This window comes from Phasianus colchicus, chromosome 19 (assembly GCF_987193195.1).
Source record: "Phasianus colchicus chromosome 19, bPhaCol1.hap1.1, whole genome shotgun sequence".
Lineage (NCBI taxonomy): Eukaryota > Metazoa > Chordata > Aves > Galliformes > Phasianidae > Phasianus > Phasianus colchicus.
Window position 1 is genome coordinate 6,292,126 of NC_143454.1, and position 19,915 is coordinate 6,312,040.

The following is a 19,915-nucleotide window of genomic DNA, read 5'->3' on the forward strand; positions in this document are numbered from 1 at the left end:
TTAATTTCTCATGTTACAGGCACAGGTACCTGACGACTGCACTACTGGCAACCAAAGCACGGCATTTGTCAATACTGGGAAAGCAAGCACCAGAAATTTAGCCTCGATTGCCCTTTTTCTCAAAAAGCACAGAATTTTCTCCAACGCAGCATGAAACCATGTTTCAAAATTTGAACTGTTGTTAGAAAATGGAGCCATCACCCCCCTCCGGTCAGTGGTGCTACGCTTTTGGCAAAGCTTCAAATTCGCCGTGCCAGAAGGAGAAAAAAAAAAAATGTGTTGTTTAAATACAGAACCCCTCCTCCCTCCTACACCCAGCTGTGCCCCCCAGCATGTCCCAACAGAGCCATCTGGGCACTGTGACCGTGCCTGAGGACTCAGCCAGAGCAGCGATGGCAAAGCTGTCCCCTCGCCCACCCCTCAACCCTGAGTCATTCTCAGCTGATGGAGGAGATGCTGCAGTGGGTGCTGCTGGGTGACTTGGATGGCTAACGCCAGCCTGTTGGCAACACCATCTGCTTTCATCAGGGACCTCGTACTGCAGGCTGGGCGAGGGGTTTAGTCCAGGTTAAATGAAGGGAAGGGGCTCTACACTGGAGAATGTCCTTCAGGTGGAAGACAGTGCTCCTGGGGGATCCTCTGGGGGCTCTGCTTGGGCTGGGTGTAGGTGCACAGCAAATTGTGACCTGCAGAGATGCAGTAGGGTGGGGAGAACGGTCACTTGTGCCCCTAAAGGCACCCCCAGACCCAGCATGTGTTCACCAGCCTTAGCAGAACACAGGAGATGGGAGGGCTCAGCAGCTGACTTCCTTCAGCAACCCCTTGTGCAGAAAGCATGTGGGGAATGAGAGCAGAAGTGAGCAAAATCTGTTCTGCCATCAAAGAACAAAACCTCCTGCTCCCACACCGATCCTTGCTACTTTATTCCTATGATGTTGTAACAGTTGGTTGGGATTTAGGGGTAAATGGGGGTTCCTGCTCACAGTTCCTCGGGATGCTCATGACAAATCTTTCATCCCAAGCTCCACAGCTCAACATCTGCTTGGTTTCTGAGCTGTGCTTTTACATCCAGACTCATTGCCACGGCTTCCAGGTTCAACAGTGATATCCAGCAAGCCAGGATATATACAGTGGCTATTTGCAGAGGCTGCCTCCTCTCACAGAGTTCACAGAACTCGCAGAATGCAGATGATAACTGGGCCTGAAGATACCAGTAAAGGCTGAGAAATTAGGCTGCAGAGAATGGCTGCAGCAAAATTCAAACCATCCATAATCAGAGACATTTGTGTTTTGTTCAAGACTTAAAAAAAAAAAAAAAAAAAAAAGTCCCCCAAAGCCTGTGACATTTCAGAATTACAGGAAAATTAAAGAAATTTTCTCTAGGAAAAAGGTGACCCATTTCCTCAGACTACATCCCTCTTTAGCAAAAAAAAAAAAAAAAAACAACAGAAACCTGAACACAAGCAGTGAGAAAGCCTTGAACATTCCCCAGTCACTCCAAAATCTCATTTCAACCAAAATCAGTTTTGATGTATTTAATTTTCATTTCCAGTCATGCCATTTCAATCTCAGACATGTTTTGATGGAGGAAATAAAAAGGCTACAATAAAATAAAAATTCACAAACTCGTGAAGAAAGGCAATCTTTTTGCATGCTGCAAAGTGGCCTGCAATAAAAAGACAACCGTGCCTTTCGTGCAATGTTTCATAAAGGAGAAGCTTTATTTTTGTCATGTCCTATCCAGGGAACAGGGTTGAATGAATGCAAATACCTTTGTTTTCTGGTATCTGTTTGTGATGCTCTGAAGAACTTGGTTATTCAGGCATGTGTTTAGCAATTTCCCAATCTCGTCATGTTTCCTTTAACTGTTACCTGTGACTTTGATGTATGGATCTCAAAGCACTTTTAAACAAATGTGTCAATGCAGACAGCAGAACCAAGGCAGCAAGAGATGAGCAACTCTTCCAAGAAAGAGATCCACCATGAAGCACAGCCATGAACAAAATTAACCCAGCAATAAGAACTGATGTAGCAACCTGCAGAGCCAGCCCCATTGTGGTAATGGAGAACAGAAGAAGGGCAGGAGGTAAATGTCTTCAGAAAACACCACTGCAGGTGGGACAGGAACAGATTGCCCAGAGGGGTGGTGGTGCCCCATCCCTGCAGACAGCCAAGCTCAGGCTGTTGGGGCTCTGAGCACTGATGGAGCTGTGGGTGTCCCTGTGCATTGCAGGGAGTGGGACTCGATGGTCTTTAATGACCCCTTCCAATTCAAACGTTTGTGATTCCCAAATCCTGGACCTCTGGGGAGGACACTGGGGCCATGTGCAAGCAGTAGAGAAGTATGTGATGGTGCCAAGAGGGAGCTGGTGGATTTGTTTGTAGTAAAAGTGAGAGGGATCAAATGCACACCCATGACATTTTATCTTTTAGATGGTAATAAGACTCCAGTGCTGTAAAATCAATCTAATGAAATGCAAACCACTTCCTTTGGGAAAGTGATGCTGATTGCCAACTCTGTTGTCTCCCAGTCAGTAAAGGACAGCATGCAGTTGGTCTGGGAGAGGAAGCTGCAGACCTGCAGAGCCTCCAGCTCACCCACATTGCTTCATGCTGTCTGAATTCCTGCCTTTTTATGACTATACCAGAGCCATATGATCCAGGAGGCTGGTTTAGTGTAAAAAAGGAGCCCCAGACTGTTTCCTCAGCCAACTGAACCTTTGGTACATCCAAAATAGCTGGGAGGGTTTGTTCTACCAACTCTGTAGGCAGAAAAACTACAGGGATGGAAGAGTTCAGCGTAAGGGCAGCAATGCAAATTGCTAACTGCCCTGCAATGCGTGCAGAGCCGCCTGCCTGCCTGCAGGAATCACTTAATTCTGCTGCAGAGCAACATACACATGCATGCTAAGGTCCACATTTCAAATTCAGGTCCTGGGGAACCTAAGAGCAAAAACTCCTGGACCTCAGCACAGGCAGCATCCAGCTCCAAACGCAAAAGCAATCTCAAGGTCCAGCAGGGCTCTGCATTGCAAGCAGAGCTGCTCTGCTGCGTTGGAATCTGGGGCTTGGGAAAGGCCCTGAATATGCCTTTTTTAAGGCAGCCTCAGCATTCAGTGTACATAAGGAGGAAAGAGAAGTCTGCTGTGTGGGGAGTTGTTTTAGTTTTTCAAGGTTACTAGGGAGTGAAATTGAGAGTGAAGGGGTTGTTCTTCAGTAAGGGCTCTTACGCCTCAGATTTTCATTTTGGCTTGGCAGGTCTTTGCTTTGTGCCTTTGTCATGGCTCAGGAATCCTTTGCTGAGGCTGGGTGGGAGCTTCTGCGAGGTCAGCTCTTCCCCTCTCGCCCGCACGGCTCGCTTTCATGGTAAGCTTTTTTTGGTTGAGTTGAAGTCAGGATGTCTCCAAGGCAAGGCACTGGAAACCCAGTCTGGGGGTGATCAGAGGCTGAAAAGACCTCCCCTCATGGCTAAAAAAAGTAAAAGCACCAGCTTCCAGCCTGCATGTCAGCTAAAGCCATAGCTATGGCTGAATAAGGGTTTATGTGCTATTGCACCTCTGAGCCTCTGCTCAGAAATAATGAAGCAGACCCCAGGATTCTGAGGCATATGCATATGTATATATTTACCTACTGAACAAAACAGCAATATCTGCAATGCTTTTTATTTGCCTGCTGTGTTTTGAGATTTAAAGACTCGTCTTTTCTGGCTTTTCTTTGCAATCCTAAAAGACAGCCTATTCTTAATTTTTAAATGGAAGCTGTGAGTTATACAATTACGTGACTCAAACCTGGAAGTGCTCAAAGAAGAGGGAGGAAAAAACTAATATGAATCCCCTCCCAGGTCTTATAAAGATTGGAAAAAATAAAATCTATGAGATCTAGAAGGGAAGTGGTACCCAAGTTTCCTGCTCTCAGAAGGATATCAATCCCAGATATCTGTACAGACTGGGAGAAGAACTCTTTGAGAGCAGTCCTGAGGAGAAGGACTTTGGGGTCCTGAAAAAGAGGGGACAAAAAGCTGCACATGAGCCAGCAACATGTGCTTGAAGTGCAGAAGGCAAACAGTATCCTGGGTTGCATCAACAGAGGGGTGGCAGTGGGCAGGGAAGGGACCGTCCCTTTCTGGGCTGCCCTTGTGAGGCCCCACCTGGAGTACTGAGCCAGGTCTGGGTCTCCCAGCACAAGATGTAGAGCTGCTGGAAAGGGCACAGAGGAGGGCCACGAGGATGCTCAGGGGCTGCAGCATCTCTGCTATGGAGAGAGCTGAGGGCTGGGGGTGTTCAGCCTGGAAAAGAGAAAGGAGAGAAACCTATTGTGGCCATACAGTACTTAAAGGAGCTTTTAAACAGGAGTGACTTTTTACATGGACAAAGAGCAATAGGACAAGGGAGTAGGGCTCTAAACTTGGTCACTCTGAAAGTAATGCCTCCTATTTATTCCCATAAAAACCACAACAGCTACAAAGAGCTAACATGATCTGATAGAGCAAAATCTCTGCTACAAAATGCTATCTTTCTACATAGTCACCATCATTAGCTGTGCATTTTCGCCAGTGATAAACAAGAGCCTGCATGCCATGCTCATCAAAATCTGCAGTAGTGGAGGTAACCACTGTCACCATCACCTCTGCTGAAACACACCACCCAGAGCCTCTCTGTGCTGTTACTCACTGTTTGGTTTCCATCGGCGTTCAGCAAACATCAATGATTGTCAATGGGTGCCATTTTTTTGCACGGAGGAATTGAGTGGCACCCCTTCGCTCCATCCGCACTTCCATTCTGTCACACAGCCCCCCTGCTGCCATCCATCACACAGCAACAAAATGGAATATTGGTGGGAAGATTCAGCCTCTATTGCCATCCCATCAATATTCATGGTTACCTACCAAGCCCAGCTGCTGCTCTGCTTGCTGCTCCCCAGCTAAAATCAGCAGTCTCCACAATGAGGTGTCTCCATCCAGCCCCAGTTCTGGGCTGGTTGCACCCATTGGCTCCTAGTGGGAGCTGCTCTGGGCACCCACTCCCCACACCTTCCCATCACCCTGCCCCACTGTCCCCATGCCAGGGAGGGCAGGAGAGGGCTGGATGTAGAGCCTCAATCTTCCTGAGCACTGAACCGTTACCGGCCGCTCGCTCATCGGCAGCACCGAGTTTCTCTGACTGATTGTTTTCTGATTCTGTTTGGCATTTTATCCCAGCTGCATAGAAAACTTATTATGAAATCATGTTGGTGTTGCTTAGATGGTACGTGTGAGTGAGTGCAGCGGGAGGGCACTGAGGTGGCATGGCTGAACTGACGGCCAGGCCCAGGGTTTGTAGAGATGCAAACAGGAGCCCCTCAGCCAGCCCCAGGTTGTCCTGGGGGCTGTTGCACTTCTGACTAGCTCCCCACACCACAAATTACTGTTCTAAATGCAGATTAGTTTTACATGAGATGACTGCAGGAGTCCCTGCTGCCATTAAAAATCTGTTATTCTTTCCCTTGCACAGCCTCAGGCTAGAGCTTGCCATCCAGTCACACCTGAGTCAAGTCCAACAGCCTGTGGTAGAGCTAGAGAGGATTATTATTCAGGTTTTTGGATATTGCTTAGGTTCAGGGAGCAGTCAGCAGCTGGAAGATGCACTGTGCAAAGAGATGGTGTGTACTGACCTGTAGGATTAGGGCTGGGATTCTGCCTGGCAGAGAACGAGGTGGGAGGCTGGGGCTCACAGGGTCCTTTTTGTTCTAGAAAACTCAAGTTAAACCTCTTCTTATCAAGCTTTTTCACTCTCTCTGCTGCTATTTATGATTTATTCTCTGTAACCATTCTATTTAATGCTGCAGTATGGTTGGGGAGATGGTTTCTGAGGCAGCTGTAGAAAGAAATGGCATCATCTCATTTACTGATGACAGTGGAGCTGACAAGAAATGGAAAGCTCACACTAGTTGAGCAAAAATTGTTGCCCAAAAGTCAGGAGTACAGTGTAAAATGGCCATGATTCTGTAGAGAAACTGGCAAGGAGATGCTATGGGGACTTCTAGCTAAAGCAAGCTCCCCGGGGAAGTGGTCATGGCAATGAGCTTGCCAGAATTTGAGAAGCATCTGGACAAAGCTCTCAGACTTACGGTTTGAATTTTGGGTAGTCCTACGTGGAGCCAGGAGTTGGACTCAATCACATAGAATCACCAACGTTGGAAAAGACCTATGAGATCATCCAGTCCAACTGTCCACCTATCACCAGTAGTTCTCACTAAACCATGTCCCTCAACACAACATCTAAACATTCCTGGAACACCTCCAGGGTCAGTGACTCCACTACTTCCATGGGCAGCCCTTCCTGTCTCCCTGGTCAGACATTCCAGTGTCTGACCACTCTTTCGGAGAAGTAGTATTTCCTAATGCCCAACCAGAACCTCCCCTGGAGCAACTTGAGGCCATTCCCTCTAGTCCCACAACTTATTAGGCCTCAGGGGTCCCTTCCAACAGGGGTATTCTACCATTCTAAGATACTCATGCTGAGAGCTGCTCTCCTTGCACTGACTTTGAGCATCACCGTTCTACAGAAGGCCTGAAAGGACCACGTGTCCCCAACCTGGGATGTTGCATCTCCATGGCACAGACCGGGGTGATGGTCTCCATCCAGGGTGCAGCATGCCTTGAGAGCTCATGGCCCCACCGCCTCACCTCTGCTGGGAACACCGAGCTCGGCAGGAGTCAGACAACTCCCAGCAAAGCTCGATGAGTCTGTGAGGCTTCTTCCTACACTGGGATTTTTTATCATGCGCATGCCACGCTGCAGCTGGTTCTGGGAAGGTCTCTGCCCACACACTAAATAAATTCTGGTGCGGTGCGCTGCTTCTCTATGGAAACCGTACCCTGCATTTCTCTCTATAGGATTTTTCTCATTTCAGGCTCCATAATAAATTAACGAGAAGATGTTTTCTTTACACCAACCATAGGAGAGACTCTTTTCTGTACTCGATTAATCTTTAGTGATCTATATTAAATATTTATCTGAAGAAACGAGGCCTGTATTGCTGCAACATTTTCTATTATGAGACTTTATCATATCAAAAGATATTTTCCTGGCGCTGACTCCTTCGCATGTACCCAGACAGAATTTCCAATGGAAGGGCACTCTTTCTTTTTGTTTCTTTCTCTCCCAGTGACCTTTTCCCTCCATAACAAGCTGCTGATATGTTAGAATTTACTGGGTTATAAACATTTTTTATCGAGTGGGAGGAAGCTGGGTGATTTGGCATCAGCTTTCCTAGTAAAACCCAAGGGAGAGGCTGCAATGTTTGACACCAATAAAGGCATGGAAGAAGAAGCTGCCTTCTGGGATGCTGGTCACGAATGCCAGCGGGAGGCAGTGACTGTTGGTCACACAACTCTGCTCTGCTGAGGCTCTGCTGGAAGGAGGCCAGCTTGCTGGCACAGGCGAGGAGCTGGGAGGAACCTGGTAAAGGGCTCCTCTGTTCCTTCCCAGCAGTACAAAAATCACATGAGCAGAGGGAGCGGGGAACAGGGATTCCTCAACACTCTTTTCCTGCAACTGGGAGGTGAAGAGACACTGAAGAGTTGAGATGTGGAAGAAGGAATGAGGACTTTCATGCTGGGGTCAGGCACTGGTCCTACAGGAGTGCAGAGAACTCAGATCAAGGTTCGATCTTGAATCAGTGGCTGAATTTTTCCTGCCCAAGATAGACCTGGCAATGGTATAGATAAGCAGAACTATAATTATTCATATTGACGTAGAGCCAAAAGGAAACCCAGCCACAGGATTCTGCTTGTGGGGCCAGGAGCTGAACAGCAATGCAGCAAAAAAGATGCTCCAGGTTCACCAGGAGCTCAGAGCCTAATACATCTCCACCTCCCAAGGGAGCTGTGATTTAAACTGGTCAATAACTAACCCATTCCTCCAAAGCTTGAATAAATCATCTGCTGACTAGATATAAACACATTATAAATGCTTAGCTCTGATAATATATGAGTGAGCTGTTATTTTGACAAATAGCTGGTGAATAATATATTTGATGAACTGCATAATATTTTACTAATGATTAATTTATTCATTTGAAACAAACAAACAAAACTCAGTCTTATCCTCAGCTATTAAAAACAACCCTAAGTAAGGGCTGCAAAGAGCTTTGAGATCCCTGGATGGTCTGTGTTTTCTACTATTCCCTTTTTATAATAGTGTATTTCTAGTGATTTATTACCAGGCATAACAAATCCATGGCTTATGCTATGGACAGTCTCGTTTAAGGTAGTGACAGATCCTACTCAAGAGTTCCTGATTTTATGATGCCCACTAAAACCGGAAGGAATGTGGCACTTAGATAGTTAAGCACCATTAAAAAAAGGTATTTAAATGCCTTTTCAAAGTGGGGACCAAGCTTCTCTGAGGCATCATCTGCTTCTTCTGTATGGAGACGGAAGCGCTGTGCTTGGGGATATACTCAGTAGGGCTGGTTACTCCAAGACAACGGTCTGCAAGGTTTATTGAGTATTGCCCTGGATGTAGTTCTCCCTCACTCTTAATCCCATTCAGAAATATAATTTCTGTGAGTTCACAGAGAAGATAAAGGACCAAAGAGCAAGAGCGCTTCCTCAGAGCCGCTCTGCAAAGGCGGGCTGATTGATTACGGATTGGACGCTGCTCCAACTTCTCTTCCTAAATGAAAAATTGAGAGCTTTTAAAAATTGAATAAAATATGCCATGCTAAGAAGGATTTCCATTGGCACGAGCACAATAGGAGGTAGTCGTGGGTTGCTCAATATTTCTGAGCGCATTGGCTAATCCGTTACTCCTCAGTCCCTTTGCACTGTCCCCGTGGCACCTGATGGTAACTCATCTGTAATTGGGATGGACTTCAGCTTTGTGTCCCCAGACAAAGCCTGAATCGCTCATGTTGAGGAGAGATCTGACTGCAGTTGTGGCTGGAGCCATCCAGGAGATTACGCCTTTTCACTGCTACTTTCATGGCTGCAGGATCTGGCATCATTCCATTCTGGAAGGATCTGGAACAGCTTGCGATGTTTTCACCAGACAGAATTTTGTCAAAATGGCTCATTTCTTAGATCTCTCTTTTGCTGTAGTCACTAGTGACCTGCGAGGTTGCGACTTCACAAATGCACTGAAGCCAATTCATCAGCCTCAAACACTTTGTGCCAACAGAACAAAACACGTTGACAAAACCTCACTTTGAGGAAAATATTTCCTTCCCCGAGGCAATATTATTACACCTAAAACACAAAGGCTTTGTCATCCTGCCATTTGCCTTCCCTCGTCCTTCTAGAAGCACACTGTCTCTCTTTTACTTTCAGCATGCAATCCCTGCCATTGTGAGAAATAATCCCACCCCAGTGGTACAAACACTTGCAAGACTTTGACAGATTGCTGAGCAGCTTCCATAGCAGACAGCAGGCAGCAGATGCGCTTACAGCATCTTTACCTTTGATGCTGACCCACAGTCGTGCAGGAGACAGCCACCAATGGAGCTGATATGCTTAAGTGGGGAGATGAAGCACTGTGTTTTTTCTAAAGGCATGGTGAAAATATCTCAGTCCCCAGGAGTGAAAACAATACACTTGCTTTTATGCCTCTTCTGCAGAAGAAAAATCAGTCCAAATACAGTTGGCAATTATCTTGTAAGCTTATTATATATAGTAGCATTCAGCCTCTTCCACACTCTTTATTCCTCCTTTGTTGTATGCTAGAAGGGCTGCTAGGACTTATTCTGTGCCCTACTACTGAGCCATTTCACAGAAGAGTATCTTCAGATTTAATCCATCACAGCCACACAAGATGCTCACCAACCCAACATCCGAGAGCACCTCAAACACTACAGCTCCCATCTGTGAGGCTCTGGGCACATCTACAAGTGTGGTGTATTTGCTCCCTCCCTACCTCTCCAGTGGGCATGACCCAGAAACTGAATGTGGTCAGTCTGGGTAAACACAGCTGGGAAATGTGAGCCCACTGCTCAGTGGTGACAGTGGCAGTCCCCCTTCATTTCATCACAGAAGTAGCCCTGTCTTGATGCATGTGTGTGCAAATATTCCAGGAATAAAGTGCCCCAGGGTGATGCATGTGCTTGAAGGAAACGTTAGAGCAGGTTGTTGCAACACCCTTTTAATTAAGCTCATCTGAGATTATCACACAATTAGCATTGCTAGCATCCACATGTGCCTGTTCAGCGTGCAATCCTATAGCAGGATGGAAGATTCCAGAATGTATTTCTCTTTGTGTTTGCAATGCTCTTGCCCCATGACTTGTTTTCCCTGCTTATGCAGCCTGACGAGATTTACAATTATGAATTGCCCCACAAAACTACCTTCAAACTCAAATTTAATAACCTAAGTATTATGAAGATCAATATTACGGCTATTCTCATTCATACTATTAGCACTAATATCATTCTGGGAAATATTTATGCTGCCGTAGTGACTGGAGAGCTGGATTAAGAGCAGGTCCTCAGCATCCATACAGAAGACAAGGCACTGTTCTCTCCGGCTGTGTCCTCAAGTGCAATACTCAATCTTGGAATCTCCACGGGTTTGGATATTTTATGTAAGTTATCTAACAAGATAACAAACCAGCCTTACAATCCCTACAGCCATATTGCTAACTGTTTGAAAATCATGAGTCAGGCTCCAAAAAAGAATTAAGAGATTGGTTTTAAAATTCATGAGACTTTTTAAATCTGATAAACTTCAGGTTTGCTTTTTCTTTTTTTCTTTTTTTTTTTTTTTTTTTTTTTGCCTTCTGCTTTCTGAGTATGTAGGAGTCATATTATCAAGTTTCCCTCTGCAATTATGAGGGCTGTAAACTTACTTTAAAAATTGAGTTGAGACTCTTACATAATCACAGGACTCTGAAAGTGTGGGATTTGAAGAGACACTAAATAGTCTTCAGATACAGCTTCACCATGTGATGTGGCAACACTCGGCTGCTGGAGTACGGCACAGATTTCAAATACCCAATTCTCCCCTGAAACAGTCGGGAGTCTTTTTGGGCAGGAGAGGGAAAGTCGGAGATTTTTACAGGGTGAGGAAAACAGGCAGGAAGGGATGTCAGTGCAAGGAGAAAAACCTCGTCTCGTATGGACTGATCTTTAACTAGAGATGAAGGTAGCAGCCTTCTTTTCTTATTATCTTCTTGTCTTCTTATTCTCTTAGTGATGCAGCACACAGTTTGCCCTGTGTACCAAGCTCTCTTATTAGTGTTAGCCAGGCTGCGCAGCTGCACTCCCTGGGGAGAGCCCCAGACGTTTGGAGGGGAGTAAAAAGTAATGTTCTTGCTGTTTTTTTGCTCAAGAGCTGGAAGCTAACACTGAAATATTTACTGCTGCATATGCCATAGGCGGGTTTTCCTTTGCTGAGAGGAATAGAATCAGTGTGGAAGAAAGGAGAGCGAGGTTGGGCAGGGGCATGTGCACAATGGAAACAACTTCTGCCCTCCTGACACACAGTGCTGGGATTCACCCCTGTCCTTCTTCCACCTTGTGTAGCTGTGGGAGACGGGGTCCATTTGTGGATATGTGCCTGTGTTCTCACCCATGCTGAATCCCCTGAGTGCCCCACAATGCTCTGCTATCGAAATCAGTGCTCAAACTCATCCTTGTGCTCCAAGCAACCCGCCAGAGGCTACTAGTCCATGCATCCCTTGTTTGCAGTTTCCAAAGGAGCGCTTTTATGGCAGAAATTACAAGATCTCTAGTTATATCAGCACAGGGGCCAGTGTCAGAAGCTAACCAGATCTGCCAGTAAGTCAGAGAGGCCCAAACTACAAGCTACAGTTGAGCAGCTCTTCCGCTGCTTTTTTTTTTTACTTATCTACGGAAACAAAAGACTGTTGCAGTACCAAGCACATCAGAGCTTCTGGGCTTTGGGGACAGCAGGTGTGCTCTTCTCCTTCACCCCACAGAGCCAGCAGGAGCAGCCAGCAGCCCGGTGAAATTCTGCCATCACCCTGCTTTTGTAGGAAACCTCCTTTCTCCAAGCAAATGCTTTCATGGCCAGCAGAAGCACAAGCAGGCTGACCTGGATGGGAATCAGATGTAATAGTTTTCCCTCCCAGCTGCTCTCCCTCTGCTGAGAGCCGGCTGCACATTGAAGCAGATGTTGCTCGCACTTGGGTCGTGTTTCCAAGCTTTCCTTTGCAGTCATAAGGGCTAGAGACTCTTCCCTCCCTCCCCACGCTCGTTTCTTAATTAAAGCTTAAATTCTGATGTCGTCACATGACTGCGGGAGCAGGGCCCCAGGCAGGCTGTTAGTGCTCTGTGCAGTCAGCAGAGCTGTGATTTAGCTGCACAGCAGATACTTGGGAGAATCCCATCCCTTTGCTGCCCTCAGCTTGGATCCTTCTGGAGTCAGAGCTGAAGGCTGACCTCTCAGGGCAGGTGGGAGGCTTTCCTTGTGCACAATATGGGATTGTCAGGGTGAAACTTGCAAAGCACCATGGGTGTGAAATGCAGCCTGACTGCCCAAGATGTGGAGCTGCCAGGCTTAGCATTGGCTCACAGCATCTCTACAGCCCACAGTGGGCATGGGGCAGCAAGGCATCACCTAAACCCCATTCCCTATGAACCTAAGCCCTGCCTTCACCCCACTCACCAGGAGAAGAGCAGGGGTCACTTGCCCAGGGCTCTCTGAGCCAGATCAGGCTGCACTCAGAGCTGCCACATCACCGACTTGGTTGGATGCTGCTGGGAGAGAAGGGCCTTGCACAAGGGGCTGGCCTGAGCCCTCCTTTGTTCCTGCACCAGGCAAAGCTGATTCTTGGATTTGTTTTTGGAGGTGTCCTTGGGTTCTGTACCTGCAATTAGTTGTTTAACACAGGAAGCCATCCTGCATGGCTCTGCCTGCCCCAGTGGGACATGTCTTGTTCCATTTACAGAGGCTGGTGGGTGGCAATCAGCAAAAAAGAAAGGAAAAAGGGAAAAGAAACCATACTTTGTGGAACCCATGGGAAACATTAGAGGGATCCAGAAATAGAAAAACCCCTATAATAGGTACAGTCATGCCATCTCCCAGTGCTACTGGTGCCAGAACAAAATTATCCCATGCATCTAACAGGATATTTTTTTTTGCTATATTTTTTAATGTAACAGCTTCTCTGCTGAAATAAGCATCTGCCTGATGTAAAAGCAGAATTAATAATCTGCTCAAAAAAAAAAAAAAAAAAAAAAGAAGAAGAAGAAGAAGAAGAAAATGAAAAGGAGCAAAGGTTTCTCCTTGGCTTGTTAGCCTTTAAAATGTGTTCCCAAGCCACTGGACTGTCATCTGCTGGTTTGAAGAAATGCGAGATGAGCATGCAGAGTGAGTGCTGTGGCAGCAAGCTGGAGCAGCCTTGGGGGCCAGCTGGGAAGAGCCCTCCTCCCATCACCTCCAAGCAGAGGGGAGAACCCTGCACAAGGTCCCTAAGGGGCAGGATGCTCCCTGCCAGCCCAGCAGGGCACAGATCTATTTGGAAGCCTCAGTGATTCAAAATGTTTGTCCATGCTGACTCTGTGGTTGGCTGGGAGGATGGCTACAGTGCTTGACTCCAGGTTCCCATGGGAAGTTCTGGTGCTTGGGTTTGCCACTCTATAGAACTGTGCTAAAGCTCAGCTGATTCAATGAGGAGTTTACTGCGGTCAGCAGGCAGGGCAGACAGTAAGTGCTGTGCCCTGCTTGTTGTGCAGCTCCTGTGCATACTTTCTTGTAGAACTCCTCTGTTCTAACCACCAGCACCCTACCAAGACACAGACTCATCAACTAACAGTGCTCCTACACCATTCCCCACAGCTGTGAGCTGCCAAGCTGAGATGAGGCTCTACCCTTCCCCAGAGCTTGCTGGGATGTTCTCTCCCCAGATCTCAGCAGCTCTGATCATACCAAAGGTTGGTGCAATTTATCCTCCCATTTGCCCTGTGTTCTCAAGAATATCAAAGGGGAGGGACGCATCCTTCTGTTGACTCCTACAGCTGCCAGGGATGCTTGCGAGCCCTCACCATCTGAATCTGCCCGCAGCCAGCACAGCTGCTCCTGCAGCCCTGCTTCCAGGGCTCAGCACCGCACAGCTCAGCCCAAGCCATCCCCTGCCACCCTCCTCCTGCCTCTCTCCTTCTTATGCAAATCTATGAAAAGCTTTCAGTACTGCAGGGAGGCACATTATGCAGGGAATGCCAGCCACAAGGAGCGTCCCTGAACGGCGTGAAGGATGAAGGCTGTGGCTAAAAGGAGATGCTGTGAGATGGGATGGGCAGGTTTATCCCCAGCTCTGAAGGGCTCACATCTGCCAAGCTGCTGCGTTAGAGCCGATGAGACAGGAATGTAAATCGTGGCTCTCTTGTAAAGTTGCATCAACTTGTAGTAATGTCATTTTCGGATTAACATTTACACTGAAGAGAACACTGGAAGGCTTCATTGTTTACATGCGCTATGGAAATAGATTTAAATTTTTTGGTTTACACACATTTATTTACAAGGCATTTGCTGATTACAAACCAATGTACATCACTCGTTTACATGCATAATGTAAACTATGGAGATTTTGTATTTTTTGCCGTGCAACGCCGTACAGATTCCCATTGCTCATTCCACACAGAGGCAAGAGCCTCCTTTCATCTCAGCTCCCTCTGTCCTTCAATTGCTGCACTGCTTCTCCTAAAAAAAAACACAACACCTTGCCTCTGACTGGAAAACATAAAAGTTGATGTCCCCTTTAAACAGATAGCATAAAAAACTAATAGGAAAACCTTGTCAGCAGAACTTCAGCATGACTAAAAAAGCCGAAGCAAAGATTAAAAAGCCTAACGGTGCCTATCAAATTTGTACCAGCGCAGAGCATCACCTTAATGCTGTTTGAGAAGAACCTTCACGGTGCTTTTTGGGATGCTGCAGGCATCCAAACAACTGGAACGGGACTGAAAGCTTGCCAGGTTGTGTGTGGGAGAGAGGAACTGCGACTGCAACCGTGTTGGATGCTTCATCTCAGTCCATAGCACTTGGGTCTCAGCATCCAGCTGAGTTTTGAGCAAATGTGAGCCTTCCCATAGCAAAGCTGTCATTCTACAGCTGTGTCTTGGCTGTGCCCCAAGCAGTGCTGGGGGAAAAATGCATATATATATATATATATATATATATATATATATATACACACACATATATATGTATGTACGTGTGTTTCTTTACCGTAGGATGCCAAAAGCTGAGCCCAAGGGAAAGCAACGTTGGACCCTGGGAAATTGTCAGACTCAAGGTTTCACAAAGAACAATAAGTAGTTAGACTGTCTTGGGTTTCTTTTTCCTCACTGTTAGTTTCAAGGACTGGATGACCACTTGCAAATTCAACACAATGTAAATGAGCACCCTGACAAGCAAAGAGCTCAACAAAATGCACTCTGAATCAAGGTGTTTCCCTTCTGACATTTCTTAAGTGGCAGTAGTTGACTTTGTGCTGGGAGGTGAACTGTTATGCTTTAAGAAATGGGGAAAAAAAAAAAAAAAAAACAACTGTTTTTCACTGGATTAAAAGATAAATAAAGCAAACAGCAAAGCTTAAACATACCACTGAGCCTAAAATGAAATGTTTTGATTTTTTCATTTTACTGGAAATCTGAACAAACATCAGTTTCAGATCAGCCCATTTTTAATGTTATTTTTCTTCTATACAACCAGTGAACCACAAAATCAATTATTTGTACATCTCTAGTGACCAGCAGATTAAATTCAATCCAATAGAGAAACAGCACAAGGAGTCAATGAGGAGTGGAGAGATGGAAGAAAAAAAAAATGGACTGAAACAAAATGGACTGAAACAATGGTGCAGGCAGCACTAATAGGGCTTCTCTGCCCACACTTAGGATGCCATTTCACAACTACTTCAGCACAACTGTTGCTGAAAACAGCAGTTTCATCAGTCCCTTTCTGCCTCTGTCCCTATAGCCCCATCTCTTTAATAGTCCCTGGGTACACAATGAATGAGACTGGAAAAGTGATCCGGCTGAAAAGGAACTTTGTTTGTTTGTTTGTTTTCCTAAGGGCTCAGTTTTCTGCCAGATCAGTCCCTCAGCTGTGGAAATCACAGCTTTGCATGCAACTTGCCCAGAAGGTCTGGCCAGAGAAGCCAAAATTCCTGTGCTAGGAGCTACTGAAAGCAGTCATTAAAAGCTCATATGCACCTAGTGAGATTGTGCAGTGCATGAACATAGGGTTCACCTAGGAATAAGGACAGCCCACACGCATCCAGCCAGATGAGCAGCCCAGCCCTGTGTTGCTGTGTGGGGCTGGGGGCAGTGGCAGTGCTGGCCACGCTACAGCAGATTCCTCAGCCACAAAAATGAGTTGACTTTTCCTGGAAGTCAACAGATTCACTTATTCATTTCACAGAGAACCAGGCTCAACAGCAGAAAAGCATCTGCATTTCTAAGTCAATTGTAGCCTGTGCTATGTGCACAGTAAAGATCCTCACTTCATGGTAATTCTCTTCCTCTTTGTCAAGGGAATTAGAGAGCATGTAGCTGCTCAGATGTGTGGGTTTTCTAGGACTAAATAAAAATCTCTAGCATGGCCAAAGCTGCAAATCCCTTTATGAGCACCCAGTTTAGTGCCCACTCTGAATTAGAGAATCTGCAAAATCACAAAGACATCATTGAGATGGGACCTTTGGGGTCTCCAGTCCAATCTCTTGCTTACAGCAAAGCTCATCTTGCCCTTTTCCTGTGGTAACAGGAGTGCTTTCTGATCCAAGCAGTGCCCTAGCCACAAAGTCAAGCCAAGCTGAGCTTCATCTACTTTCCAGCCCTTGTGTAGTATCTAGCACCCAAGGCTCTCATGACTAGGAACAACAACAAGGATGGTGATAATGAATATTCAGACATCCCGCAAACCACTCTGAGCATCTGCCACCCTATCTGCATTAGCATCAGAGTGCACAGATAATGATCAAAGCAGCATTTTCCTGCCAGAGGCCCCCCTAAACCAGCCTTATTAGTGTGAATCGATGCTGATTAATGTGCCTCCTTAATGCAATTGTATCTACCCCTACTGTCCATAATTCAATATAAAACACCTCCCTCCTATACTTGTCTTCCTCTTGATAAATCATGCAAGGTGCAAACCATGACTGAGGGCACCAGTAAAATCAGTGGTCCAACTTCTGCTAAAAGGAGTCCTAAAATCAGCCAAAATGCAAAACACAGGAGAGAATGAGTCATTGGAGACTGTAACAGGGAGATGCCTTGGGGCTAGATGGCAGATCTGGATCCAGATCTATGAAAAAATAAACTGTTGCACAGCAATTCTGCTCATGCAGTGTTAGCCTTGCTAACCCAAACGGGCTCTTCCTCGTTGTTGACAGACACGTAGACATCTCCTGCTATGGAAGGAGGAGTGTTGCAGTTTTTAGTCTGGTGTTGCACCTGGAGAAGTCAGAAAATGCTGCCCATTGCCTTACACTGCTGTGCAACATCAACAGTGGCTTCCTCTCTCTGGGTTTTCAGTGTAAATGGCACAGTTCTAATACACTGTGTCCACGCTCCTGCACAGTAAGACAGTGGGGAAATCACCATTAAACAAGTGACAGCATTTCAGTTAGGGATAGGCGAGGTCCCCTTGTCTGACTTTACATCTAATCCAAAACTTTGGCCACCATGGCTGGTTTAAGATCTGCTGCTGGTGACCTTTGGAGAAGATCAGGGGTCAGGTCAACCCTCACTGAAAACATTTGCCAGATGGAGCTGTTGGATTGAGGGAAAAAAAACAGCCAAAGAATCAAACAAAAAGTTTGGGAGAAAAGGAGCACTGAAAGAGAAGACAATGTAGGAAAATTCCCATGCTCCAAATCAGCTGCTATCCTACAGAAAGGAGTGCTACGCTTAATGCAGAATATGTGCCTCCCTTGGGCTAGTCTAGTGCAAAGAGCAATTGAGAGACATCATTTGGGAGGAAAAAGGCCTCTGTGTTGGAATTAAACAGTTGACAAAATCCCAACAGCTTCACAGATTCTTGAAGTCAATTTAAGGAGCCTGCAAAATGAGATTTTTCCCCTGTGGGTCTCAATGCGATGACATGTTCTGGAGCGTGTGTGCTCAGAGTCCAGCTGTGAATCACTGCAAGTGGCTCCACTCATTCACCAGAGCTACCCTGATTCTGGTACTGCTTTAAAAACGCATGGGCCACCTTTCCAAGTGATCAGTCCTGCAAGCAGAGCCGGATATGAAAAACAAACAACCCTCTAAAGCCCTTCCTAATGCCTCCATTGCTTGGCTGGAAGCAGCAAGGACTCCCATTCCTGCTCACTGCAGTGGGTCCAAAAGCCACTCCCAGGTCGTGCTAGCAAAACACACACCTCCCAGTCATGATATATGGCCAAGAAGTGCATCCCCAGATTTTCTCCCTCTTTTGAAGAGGTACAACATCATGTCCTCCCCATGCGAGAAGTTTCTCTGATACTTTGGCAATATCCAGCAGAAATGGAGAAACGCAGCCCCTATTCTACTTGCCATGCATGAAGTTCACCCTGAACTGAAACAGACCTTCAAATCTTTTGCAGTCTCCTACAAACCAAAAGGGAATTTTCTCCTCACTAGCCAGAAATCACAGGTTTCACATTAAATTTGAACAAAATTTTCTCTCCTTTATGAAGACGGGGACAGCAAAGCGGCAGCACAGGCTGCCTGCTCGGGGTGTGAATTCTCCTTCACAGGAAACCTTTCATGAGAGATTGCCACAAACCTTTGTCAGATGCAACACAGGTATGGCTGAGTCTGCCTTGGGGGAGAAGCATGGATTAAATGACCTCTCAAGGTCCTTCCAGCCCCGTTTCTCCGTGATTCTCAGAGACAGGATCCCAGGCTTGATGGATCTCTGCCCTGACCTACACTGACAGTTCCTGGATGCGTCTGAACACAAACGTTGCAGGCATTTCCCTCCTACTACAGCTCCTGCAGACTGCTGCGTGGCACTGAGGGCTGAAAAGCTCTTTAGCAAAGGGCAGAGCCACTTCCAGAGGCACTGCATGGGGCAGGGGTGCGCAGCCTCAATCAGGGAGCAAGCTGTCAGCCAGGGGAGGGAGGGAGCTGAGTTTACACATAGCCAGGAAAGTCTTTGTGAAAAAGGCATGTATTCCCTGATTCCCTGCTCCTCAGTGCAAGCAAAGCCTGTGAGGTTTCCTTAAAGGAAGCGTGGCAAGATAATTTCTGCTTTTTGGGGCTGACATCCCCCAGGCTGTTTTGAATGAAGACAACAAGCCAGGACAATATTTTCCAACCATGCTAACCTGCCCTTGCTCCGTGGGCTCCTGCAAGGGGAGGGGGTGCTGCACTCGCTGGAGGCCATGGGACAGGCAGAACTCATTTTTCTTCTCCACACATAGATGATGTCTCACATGTTGCTATTACCCTGCAGATGCTTTTGGCTTTCTGCCCATGGGAGAACGCTACCGCGTGCACTCGGTTTTCTGCTCCTCTTGACCCCAGCAGTCTGTGTGTGCATCTGTGTGCATGCTGCCAGTAGGCTATTCACCAACACTTTCCCACCTACTAGTTTGCGTCGATATGTTTGCAAGTGTCTTTCTGAAACACAACAGGACCATATAATTATGTAAATGTGCACATGCCTATGAGAGTTTTGCAGTCTCTCTGGGTTTTAGCCCAAATCTCATGATACTTGCTGGCTTATTCCCCTTCCTTCCAAAGTGCCTGCTGCTGTAATAGGAGGCTCACATGAGCACTCCAGCTTTTCATATTCAAATAGCAAGAAGATAAGTATATTTCTAAATATCACAGCTGCCAAGAAGCACTTGAAACAGGCAACAACAAAGGCTTCAAAACCTAGAAGGCGAAGGGAAATCCAAATTCTGCTTATTTGCTGTAGTTTTTTAATTGAATGACTTTCAAACCAAGCTCACCGTTCTGGGGACAAGTCCAACCCATGCACAGGGAC

At 46.4% G+C, this 19,915-nt stretch overlaps 1 protein-coding gene across 1 annotated transcript in view; it reads right to left on the bottom strand.

The window, feature by feature from the left end:
* BRINP1 (BMP/retinoic acid inducible neural specific 1) overlaps positions 1-19,915 on the bottom strand; it is a 79,160-nt gene that overhangs the window by 32,256 nt on the left and 26,989 nt on the right. The window lies entirely within an intron of this gene.